The sequence below is a fragment of the Hetaerina americana genome, unplaced genomic scaffold (genome assembly GCF_022747635.1).
Source record: "Hetaerina americana unplaced genomic scaffold, ioHetAmer1.1.p SCAF_13, whole genome shotgun sequence".
Taxonomy (NCBI): domain Eukaryota; kingdom Metazoa; phylum Arthropoda; class Insecta; order Odonata; family Calopterygidae; genus Hetaerina; species Hetaerina americana.
The window spans coordinates 4607699-4619937 of NW_027286403.1; the positions used below are offsets into that span (position 1 = coordinate 4607699).

Below are 12239 nucleotides of genomic sequence, written 5' to 3' on the forward strand. Positions count from 1 at the left end.
ATAACCCCCCCCCCCCCAGTTACGTTTTTTTATTTCCGAACTTGAAAAAAATTATTCGCGTCGAACGAGGAGGTCATCGCCAACATAGTTGCCTTTTTTAGAATATTCCGAAATTCTGCTTTTTGGTCGGCTTTAAAGAGTTGTATGATCGCTGGGAATAGGAGTTTACTTTGAAAAATAAAAATAATTCACCCAAAATAATTTGTTTTTCTATTCTTTCCTGAGGACTTATTGAACGACCCACGTAGAACTTTGAACTTGTACTAAGACGAAGTGTGACGGCCGTGCGCAAAGAAAGGAAGGTTACTTCGTTTTATCGATTGCTGGGTTTGGAAACTGAATCAGGCATTCCACGATGAACGACTTGTCGACGATTTAAATCGAAGCACGTGAATGATTAAAGTTAACCCACCGAAATTGGGGCTCCTCTGCCAACCATGTGGTGTCTCTTTTGATAGACAAGTGAAAATATTTATAGCGCTAATTCAAAATTCTGCCTAACGTCCACGTGAGAAACATGATGTGACCAGTAGTCGTATTGACATGATCGAATGCCATCGTCTCCTACAACAAAACGTTTATGCATGGGTACACCCCAAACTCTTTGAGTGAACAAGTTTTTCGTAACACATACAAAACAAATTGTTTGCCAAAGAGACCATGATAATAATACGCGATTTAGAGGATCAGGGCTTCGCCCGGTATCCTTGGTGCTAGAAAATTTGGTGTTTCATATAGTTATCTATTACTTTCACCTGAATGAGAGGGGTCAAAGAGTGATACGATTCAGACTGTCGTTGACGCAAATGTCGACGTTATCCTCCAATTATTAAAGATTAAACTAATGTATTGCATAAAAAACTACAGAGACATATTAAACGGACATACTATGTCATGCTCCGAAAGGCCTCAGTGATCCCATTAGAGGCAAATTATTGAAGCCGTTTATCCTAATCTCATTGCGCGCTAAATAAACTACTCGAGAGAACTTTATAATACCAGCTACTGATGAGGCAAAAAACTATGTAATCAAGAAATCTTTCCCACAATACTTTGATGATGAGATTAAGAATAAAAATTCTTGGAAACAACACTTGATAGGAGAGCTTACAGCATTGCATACGAACGTTACCTAGATTAGTATCTTAAATCAATGAAGCGAGAAAGAAAAATAGGAAAAAAACGATTTTTCCGGCCCCAAACTTATCTCTCAATCAAAGTTAGTATGTAGCCTATGAAGCAATGGATAGTTTATCAACTTATCCAACTCAAGATAATAAGTTGCGAAAACCTCCAACAGCAGCTTCCATGCAAGATAGACCAGATTTCTTCACATTCCAATAAACAACCGCCACGGGCACAGCATGGGACGATGGTATTACTTCGAGAACATTAACCCGCTCTATCTACGCGGGAATATTTTCTCCTTTAGACACCAATACCTTGTCCCAATATTTGACAAACTGCGACCAAAAGGGTTTCCTTGCGATTATTCAAACATCAAAGACCACGAACCAAGTTTATATAGGCATGATATCAGCGCTCTAGTACTCTTACTCTATACAGCCCTGAACATTCTAGTTCCTTTCAAGTTACCCTTCTGTGACCACCATCATGAACTGAGCTCCATTATACACAGAACTTTAAGATCCAATGGACCTCGACTTCAATTAGGTTTGCGCGGCCGGATTCCATTAACACGAGCATTTGTTTTGATGATCGGGTAGGAGCTTGAGGTAAATTTCGAAAATTTTGCAAGGCAACACTTGACTAGAGAGCTTGCACAAGAATTTTGAGTGAATTGACTGCAGTTTTCACCTCTCCCCGGGGCTCTCTACACGCCCATAACTTGGGCTAGGGTTCTGCGAACGCTCTACGCGGCAAGTCGCTTCTGCTTACGGGGTTGCGGGGGCCGGGGCAAAGAAAAACGCCTCCGCCCAACATAACGTGGGGACGCTGCAACTGCTGCCAGTGATAAGGCTACAGATATATACATACATATTTTTTTTAAGGTAATCTACCGGTTAAGGTAGGTTTTTGGATGGACGTAATTACTAATTAAATAATTTGTGGCCCCTAGCAAAATACAACATCCTACTCTACATCAGGTCCCTCTTCAGCTCTGAGTACTTTCTTCCTCCCTTCATCCCGTCCAACATCCCTATCCTGTTCCTTCCCTTTCCTCGTTTGCCTAACATTCTCCCCTCAATTACAGTCTTCAACATCCCGCTGCCGGTCAATACCCCCTTCAGCCACTTTTCCTGCCTCCATAGGATTGCTCCCAACAAACCCCTCTCTTCGCCCACCATACCAAGTACTTCCTCGTTTGTTTTCTTCTCTGTCCATTTCACTTTCTCCATTCTTCTCCACACCCACATTTCAAAAGCCTCCAGTCTACGTCTATCCTCCTGCTTCAATGACCACGTTTCCGCGCCGTACATAGCTACGCTCCATATCAAAGTTTTTGCGAGTCTTTTCTTAACATCCTTACTCAAAGTCCCTGTCATTAACTCCCTCCTCCTTGTGAAAGCCTCTTTGCCTCGCGCAATTCTTCTCCTTACGTCCCTACCACAATGACCATGTTGGTCCAAAACACTACCGAGACACGTAAACTGTTCTACCTGCTCTAGTTTTTGCCCTCCTATTTTAATGTTAAGCTTAGCCTTTTTCTTTCTAGAAAATCGCATAACCTTTGTTTTATTAATATTGATTCTCATCCCATACCTGTCGCACTGAATTTCCAATTCACTAGGCAATGCTTGCAGCCCCTTGGCTGACTGACAAACTAAGGCTTGGTCATCAGCAAACCTAACTGATTTTACGAATTCCCCGCCCACTTTCATTCCTACCTCCAGTTCTTCCCATGCCTCATTAATCATTTCCTCTGCATACAGGTTGAACAGCAACGGTGATAATGGGCAACCCTGCCTTACACCTCTTCCTAACACTGCCCAACCGGACTCCCCGTTCCCCACTCGTACCTGAGCAGTCTGATACATGTACAGGTTGCGGATTAGCCTCCTTTCCCTCCAATCTATTCCTATTTTCTGCAATATACTCATTAGTTTTTCCCAATTCACTCTATCAAACGCTTTTTCGAAATCTACGAAACACGCAAATACCTCCTGGTTGTGTTCTATATTCCTCTCGATTAATAATCTCATTACTGCAATGGCATCACGCGTACCTCTCCCCTTCCTAAACCCAAACTGATCATCCCCTAAGTAATCATTTGCCCTACTCTACATACATACATATATATATATATATATATATACATATACACATATATATACATATATATACATATACATACATATATATACATACATATATATACATATACATACATATATATACATACATATATATACATATACATACATATATATACATACATATATATACATATACATTTATTTAGTTACCGAAAGGCCAATGACTAGTGAAATTCACGCATCAGGATAGGGGGGCCAGTGCATTTCCCTGTGCCGGTTATGGTTACACAGAAAGATCTGGTAGCCGAAAGATCACATAGCTTAGGTGGAGCTGAGGGAGCTCAGAGGGGCTTCCCCAACCAAAGAAGAAATGGACGAGGACACAAGAGGAAAGGATAACAGGGAAAGCAATCATACGACGTCATAAAGGATAGGAACAGGTCCTTTCGTGGCACACACAGCCAGAAGCCCCGCCACAGCTACCGAACGCCATCTTCTGGCTAAAGAACAGGGGCACTTGGTTTTAAATCCCCCGCAGATTTCAGTGTAAATTACCTCTCCTCGAAAGCTCAAGCGGTTAGTGCATCAGCCACCAAGAATCCTCTCTCCATATAAAGATTACAAACGTCTAACGTTTCTCATGTTGCAGTCCAGCGACACTTTGGCGTGCAGTTACAAACTAAATAAAAATAATGTAAACGAATGCAGAAAAACCATTCAATGTGCTAGTATGCACAATCGGGCCTCATTCCCGTTTAGGTTAACGAACGTCAAAAGAGCCAGATTTTAAGTTTTACCTGGTAAATTACCCCGTTTCACGAATTCGTTATACAGAATCCTATCCTTGAATACTTATTAGGTCTCAGTCACATTCACGTATTGCTTCTGGCATGCTCTTTCTTTCCGGAAACTTCAAATATTCCGTGCCTTGAGAGTCCCTTCGAACGTATTCGCTCACCTCCGTGACTTCTTTGGTCCCTTCCTCTCACTCTCTCTAATCAATTGGCCCTTCGGCGATTATACGTGTCCATTCTACGGCTGACGACTCCCACCGCACGGCCAAACCACAGCGGCAGAAATCCATTCCTTGCACGCTATCAAGTTACTGGTTCACCCGTGACACATTCTCATGTGTGCCCCCTAATTCCTCAACACACCTCTCTCCCATTTTCACCACTCCTGTAGCAGTTTCAAAAAAGTCGGAAACTAAAATATAAACTTTTGCCGGAAAAATAAAATTACAACAAATCGGATTACAGTAACACCAGGTAAATGTTGGAAAAATTGCAAGATAAATGGAATTATATTACGGGAAACGAGAAATACCGGTTTTTACGTAAGTATTGCGAACACCCATCGCGAGAATTGATTGCTTTTGGAATCACAGTGCATTTCAAACGACATTAAGTTATCATCCACAAAAACAACAGAAGGAAGGCTAAAAATGAGTGTCCCTTCCATCTGACAGTGCAAAACCTCACCGCCACCCGTCAATCGCAGCGCACTCATATATTTAAGTGGAGAGTTTAACTCTCCAGGTGAAAATCACGGTCAAATACTGGCGATACATTCTCTGAAAGAATTTTTATCGGTGTGATAATGATCTACAAGGCAAAATGAGCCCCTTCGCAAACTATCAAGAGCAAAACTATTTCATCACAGGGAATTCGTTCCGTATGCTCGTGGTTATGAAATGCGTAGCTCGTTACAGATAAGATAAAGTTGGAGAGTGGTATATGGCGAGAAAAGGGCACTAATCTTTCGGACATTTTGGGTTACTGGTTTATAAAACACATTTTGATTAACGGCCAAGCATCGCCCGTGGATTTTAAAAACCTCTTCAAGTTGGAAGATTAATCATCGGAAAAAAATACCGTGGGGGAAAATAACCAGCACCAGATTCAACATATTTGCACCTCGTACTATTGGTTGCTATTCATTTTAAATTTACCCCATGTTTCAAATGTCAGATTTATAATTGACCTTATACGATGCATGCAACAGCAAAATTGCCACTTGTCTCAAGGTATGATACACTGCCAGACTAATAGTCATCCGTTAAAGAAGCGGATAGTTATTAACTTACTTTTACTCGTAAAAGCCACTTTCCTCCATAAACTGTCAACGAACAATTTACACGCAATGACCGTGGCATCTCTTTACGAATGATGATATGAGAACACAATCAAATGAAAACTTTTACATAAGAACATCAGTTATGAGTTCCGTGAAGTTTACCCTGAAGGCCCAGCAACAATACATTATTCATAAGGTGACAGTCCGTTACTTGATTAACCAATAAATCACTCAAAATTACGACCATATCTTTCACAAAACTGTCATCAAAAATAGTTAAACCTTTAATGTGGGCAAATTTTGGAATCTGGAATGGACATGTTTTCTAATAATAGTACAAAATTACCCTTTCCTCTATACTAGGCTGTAGTACATCCGGTTACAACTTTTCTTTTATTAAGAACTGCAACAGAGTTGTCGATAAAATACGCTGAACGACGGTGAGTGGCGAGATAGAAGCCACCACAGTTAAAAATAAAAGATAGTCCTTTCAATAATCTCGTTGGACATAATTTACTAAAGGAATACATCGCCCAACACAGCAGCAAGGCCTACACGCACATCATCGTGCACTAAAATCCACCGCCACCCAAAATTTCCCAGAGCATTATTTACTTGCAGTTTCTAGATCTCAACCTTTTCGCCAAAGAAAGTTTCTAGGCAAGTAGCGACACCCATCGAAATGAGCAATAATTACATTTTTTCGGGCTAACTAGCATAAGTGAATGCATCTATAGGTCTTGGCAGGAGACCCACGAGTCTTAAGTCGTTTAATTCGTGAGATTTCATACGTATGAGTGCACTGACAGCCACTCCAAGACCCACCCAAGAGTCTCCCACCCAATCAGGTTCTTCACTTAGCCCGAAAGCGTTACCCTCAGTACCCGCCCCGCCCATCGCGGCAGTTCCTCGAGGTCAGGGTGCCCGGGAGGCAACGAACGGCGTCTGGAGACGCCGAGGAAACTTTGACCGGACAGTATGCGATAAAAAGCTGCAGCCAGGGCCCTCGGGTGAATCATATCCCGGCATAGCAGCCTATTACACACGCGCGCGGGGGATCGAAAGAGGGGAATTGACGGCAGCAGACGGGACCTCGGGCAAGAGGAGCGACTTGGATATATCCAAGGTCCCAAGGCTCCGATGGGAGGGCAAGGAAAGTTCCTCCGCGGGAGAGGTGGGGGTCGGGTCCATTCGGTAGGGGGCCAACGGACGGAAGTGAGTACTCCTGGTTCCCCGAGGCGCCAATCGTTCCCCGCCTCACCCATAACCGCCCCCGAGACGGGACGTTTCGGACCGTGAACGTGCCGAAATGACTTCACCGACTTCACCGAAATAACTTAACCGGCCATTTATCACGCTTGCCTCCACAAGTATTTATCTTGTTCTTTTGGAAACGGCGCAAAAATCACTCCCACGAAGCACACTGAACAAAGGCAGACCTCCGTCAGCAGATATCTCATGTTGAGCATGGTAAATATATTTCATTTTCACGCCAAGGAGAGATAAAAAAACGGAAGTATGATAAACGAAAGACGGTATGCTGAGGCATGGATGCAGGCTAACCAATACTAAATGCTTGGAACGTCACTATCAGTGGATCGGGATGGTGCGTGCGGTGAGGGTTTACGTACTGACTTCCCACTGAGAGGGTCCCAGTTCGAATCCTGGTGTATTTGTCAGTGGTATCCCGATCCCAACTTGAGGTGTTTGTGAAGAGCTCTTTTAGTGAGCTGTCCCTAGGATGGGACGCTAAAACTGCGAACCCCTTGGCACCTTTCGATAAGAGTGGGCTAATGTCGACGCCGGGTCTCTCTCCACCCTTTCTTCTTTCCTATCCATCCCTAAGAGTGCAAATGACTTCACATGTTGATCGCCTCACCCAAATATACTACTACTACGTCACTTTTGGCGCTGCGCTGCAATTTAGCTCGTCGAAGTTAGAGCGATGCTAATCCGTTACCCAACGGTAAATACTTTCGTACATTTCATGAGTTAAGTGGAAAAAATCTAACGGAGGCAGAACGAGAATTTGTTTCTAAATATTCTGCGAATTTCTGTAATTTAGAGATCTTAGTAAATCCTCCACGAGTCGATGCAGTTGAACGTTTATTCTGCGCGCCGATGCCTCCGCAATTCCCTCATAACGCAGCTGAAGTCCACACAAAGTTCCTTCGAGTCCACCATATTTTGATCACTTAAAACTAGACAAATAGATAAAAAGTGAACCTAATTCAGGCCGATCAATTTGCTGGTATTTCCACCGAACAATCAGAGCAGATAAACTTTCTTCAAGAAGTCCATCCAACCTCGGATATTTATTTATGATTAACTAGCTCAGCATTATCGCTGTCAAACGAACGAGATGATATTTTTGCATGAGTTAACATGAAATGATTGGCTTACACGTGCTATTTTTTCACTGCTTCAAAACAAAGCTAATCTGAGATTCTGCAAAAAAATGTCATCACTTCAGCTGATTATCGCGTGACTCGGTATCGGTAGCGGAAAATTAATCATTTTGGTCAAAGATTGACTGCCATAGATGTCAGCATAGTTTTCTTTCAAAACCGTCGGCCTGTTTGCGCCACATTTATGCATTGTTCCCCGCTCGAATGACATCCAAGCAGTTACGCTTACGAAAGCGGATCATTAAAGAACAACTATCACTTTTTTATTCGTATCAGTCACTGCTTTAATTTTAATGTTATATGATGCTGTTGGCTGAACGTGTATTTGGTGCAATTACCATTGACTTGGCTACAGTATTGCGTCGACGACAACTGTGCAATTTAGCACGTCTTCAGTTAGCACACGTCAACAATGGAATTTGAATGATATTCTTGACTGGAAAAAAACGCCTGCCGAGGCCATTGTCATGACACAGGAGCGTCAGCTCTCCTCCCCAGCATAGCTAGAAGACGATTTAAAAAGTTTCAAGAGAGGAGAGAGTCTAATTTGAAGGAAAGGTGGATTCATAGCTCCACTCACTGATGATAATACAGTAAATATTAACATCGCTGGTTCCATTTTCGAGAGGGGATTGTCAAATAGCAGGGAGAGCGCTATCAGAAATATTTGAAATATCATTGGGTGACACCCACACGTTAAAAAATGACAAATGGCACATTATATATATATATATATATATATATATATATATATATAATGTGCCATATATATATATATATATATACACACACACACATATATGACTCGTACACGTTAGCGCACCGTGGTTTCCGAGACTGCTCATACCCGAGCAACAGGAAGACCGCGTGCAGATTTGCTTTCAATTAAGGTCCATGTTACAGGAAGACGAGGCGTTCCTTTTGAAGACTGAAGAATCACTGTAGACGAAGCTTGACTACATCACTTCGATCCCGAGAGCAAACAGCGCAGTTCTGCGTGCAATTTTCGGAATGAGCAAAGCTGGGGGGTTAGCGGAGCAAATTGGGGGGTCTGGCGGATTTTATTAAGTCTTGCACTTTTGCGGGACGGTTGAAAGAGACGGTGAGGCATGTTGGCACGAGGGCTACGGCTGCGGAATCATTTTTTATCAAAGTTCCTTGAGCACCTGACGGATTTCGCGAGTGCCATGGAAGTGGGCGGTGATGAGGTTGAGGAGCACCAGGGTGTTTTGGTTCGAGGTAAGTATCTGGCAGTTCGGGGTAGGAATTTGCTATCGAGTAATTTGCTGGGGTACCCGCGTTTATTACGCAAGTACGCAATGCAATTCTAGATCATGACAATAAATGCCTTCCGTGTCCTCCGTGCTTTCAAGTGCCATCTCGTGAAACAGCACTTGAGAGGACGGAAGCGAGCCATCACCCTCCGTGTACTGAAACCATAGGTCTCCACGCCATCAACTTAGGAAGCATTTCTCATATCATACGGGCTTAATAAATGCAACCATTCCCTTAATCGGAACTCTCAGACATTCGTTTAAGGTATGGCACAGTCAATGGGATTACTTCACATACGCACAGATGAGCCACGTGTGCGCCAAGACACTCCAGGGTGGGGTTTTGGTGCTACAAATCAACTAAAGAATACAATACTAACGAGAGAGACATGCAAGTGGATAATGGATTTGGGAAAAGATTCAACGGCATATGGCTCGTTACTTGGTAATTCCAAAAAGAAAACTGCGGATGGTTAAACGGTAAATAACGAAATCGGCGTCACAGAGGCGCTCGAAGGGGGTTCTCATTTCAGGAGTTTTAAGGAACGAAACTTCGACACATCCACGCTCCTATAAGCAAATCGAGACCACTGCGCGCCTTAATTAGCGAGGTACGCACCAAGTGCGCTTAACTGCGTCGGCGAGACCACAGCGCGCTCATGGCTTTCGACATCGGAAGGCGCACAGGGAGCCGCACTCGGGACGTCCCTCCCCCCCCCCCTCCGCAGTCGGAGCGAGGCGGAGACGATACGGATTGTACACGAGTGAATAGCGAAGAGAAGCTCTCCGACGGCACACCCGTCTCCCGCGGGACTCCGCAGGGCAAGGGGGGCAGGGGGAGGGGGGTGTGGAGAGTCGGTGAGAAAAGGCAAATGAGTGCAAGATGCCGGCGGACAGGATGAAACTTTACGAGCTGATAGAGCCAGCCGCCCTTCGGGTTGCGTGCGTGCTGGAAAAAAAGAGAAGGGTTGGCGACGTTGAGAAGACGCCCGGCGGAGAATATCCACGCTAAGTTCGGCCCCTTCGGGCAGGAAAGGGGGGCGGGGGCAGGAGTGGGGGGAGGGTGGGTGGGTGGACGGCGAGGGGGAAGAGCGGGGATGAGCAGAGGGCGAGGGAGGGTCGGGGAAAACGACCGCGCCAGTTCAAACCTTCGCGAGGCACCACTGCGTGGACCACAATCGCGAGGGAAGTGCCCCCAAAATGGATACACGTGGGAGCTAGAGCAACGTGGAACAAGCCGCAAACATGGCCAAACATCCAATGCCATCGGACGTGTGAGGAAAGGGGGGAGGAGGGGGGAATAAAGGGGCACGAATGGCTGGAATATTTTTAATCAACAGTCACCACTATATCATTTGGTTTCGACGGATGAAGGTAGGGATCACTGCAAATTAGGCATTTAGGCATGCGACAGTGATGTTGAAAATGCATTATTACCGTCATCGTTCTACGGCAGGCGAGGACATGTCAATAAAGTTAGAGAGATTAAGTGTAGAACGGTTAGATTTAAGATGTCATTTTTTCCACGAACGATAAGGGATCAGAATAACATTGTCCGACCTCGGTAGGGGCAAAAATATTCGGGTCAAAAGTAGTCTGGTGTGTATTCACCACCTGCCACACACCACAGCGGTGGCTTGCAGGGTAATAAAAAGTACAAAATTCACCCAGTCGGGGATTAACCCATTTTGCCACCAACCAAGATTTGCATCACGGGTCCTTAGATGAGCGACCAATGGATATAAATGAACTGCCCACTCACATCCTCTAACTCGTACGCCGAAAACTATGCTATGCACTCGTTTTTCACTCAGAAAACAAATCACGGAGCTCACCTCTATTTCTTTGCTCGGTAAACCCAGTGGAACGCTGCTCATATCTCAGAGAATAATGGAAGGGAAGGCCACGTATAGAATGTTCACCAAAAATTAAACTATCAATTCTTTCCCCTTAATTCTTTCACTGATAATAAGCCAAGAGAGCAATATACATAAAGTGTGAAACAATTTCAAAGGGCATTAAAATGATTAAACAGTGATGAATCTCGTATTGCAGCACGTCCGTCATAAATCACGCATGAATGATAAGGGAGCAGACATTTTATACGAGGGAGTACTTCTCCGACAATATTTTGAGCGGCTGGGTATATGCGGTGACGCACAGATCAATCATTTGGATTTGAGTTAGGCTTCTCCTAAGCAATCGGCTGCACCAACTCCACCAAAATCTATGCTAAATCATTTCCATCCCCGACTGTGGTTCGGGCGATATTCCACTACAGCCACTTTACACCGATAACACTCGCATTAAAAACATCAACCACTTCTCCTGGGACGTAATTATAAGAGTAAATTCCCATATTTCTAATCACCTTCACTCACAACATAAATAATTTCTTTATGCTGTACAATGGGGTCCTGAATGCGCCGTTGCCCAATTTGTAGGGCATATTCGGAAACTAATTTTTTTTAAATCTTAAACACATGAGTCCAAAATTCTTCCACGGGAAAATTTCCGAAAATTAAGCTACTCAAAAGGAAACTTCTTTTTATGCTCATGCAATCATTACGATGCCATAATAATTGCTTTGTTTTCTTACCTGCATTCAACCTCCCCCCAACTGCCCATAAGCCTCAGTATGTATCCCAATCACGTGACATACAAGGTATGTATAAAAATATCGGTAAGAATTTATTCCTGGCGTGAGCGTGAAGTGCTGAATTCAGACCGTTGGTTAAGTGGGCGCATGTTCGCAGATCGTAATGTCATTGATAAGATGACAGTGCACACTATTATCACTGGCAATTTGGCGATACGAGAGATCTGCGCTTAGCTCGTCTCGAAGGTCTTGACGGACGACCAAAATCAGAGTCGAGTGTCTGCTTGCGAAGACTTCCTACGACGAAATCGCGACGATTCCCCAACCTCCTTACAGTCTCGACTTGACACCAACATACTATTTCCTTTTCCCAAAAGTGAAATCCTCCCTCAAAGGCCACCACCATGGGACCCTTAATGACGTCAAAGAAGATTGCAAGCAAGTACCCTTAAGGACCTTCCGGAATCCGTCTACCAGGGAGCCCTCGAGTCGATGAAAAGCCGCTGGCAGAAGTGTGTCGACGCTCAAGGGATTGATGTAATTTTTAGGCATTTTAGCAATATATGGAATGGACCATCGGAAAAGTAGACCAGAAAAGGCTGGAAGCCTTCGAAACCTGGTGCTGGAGGAGGATGCTTAAGATCAAATGGACGGATAAAATAAG

The 12239-nt window shown here is 44.0% G+C and overlaps 1 protein-coding gene across 4 annotated transcripts in view; it reads right to left on the reverse strand.

The window, feature by feature from the left end:
* The window catches only part of Mitf (transcription factor Mitf), a 182374-nt gene that overhangs the window by 46807 nt on the left and 123328 nt on the right, over positions 1 to 12239 (reverse strand). The window lies entirely within an intron of this gene.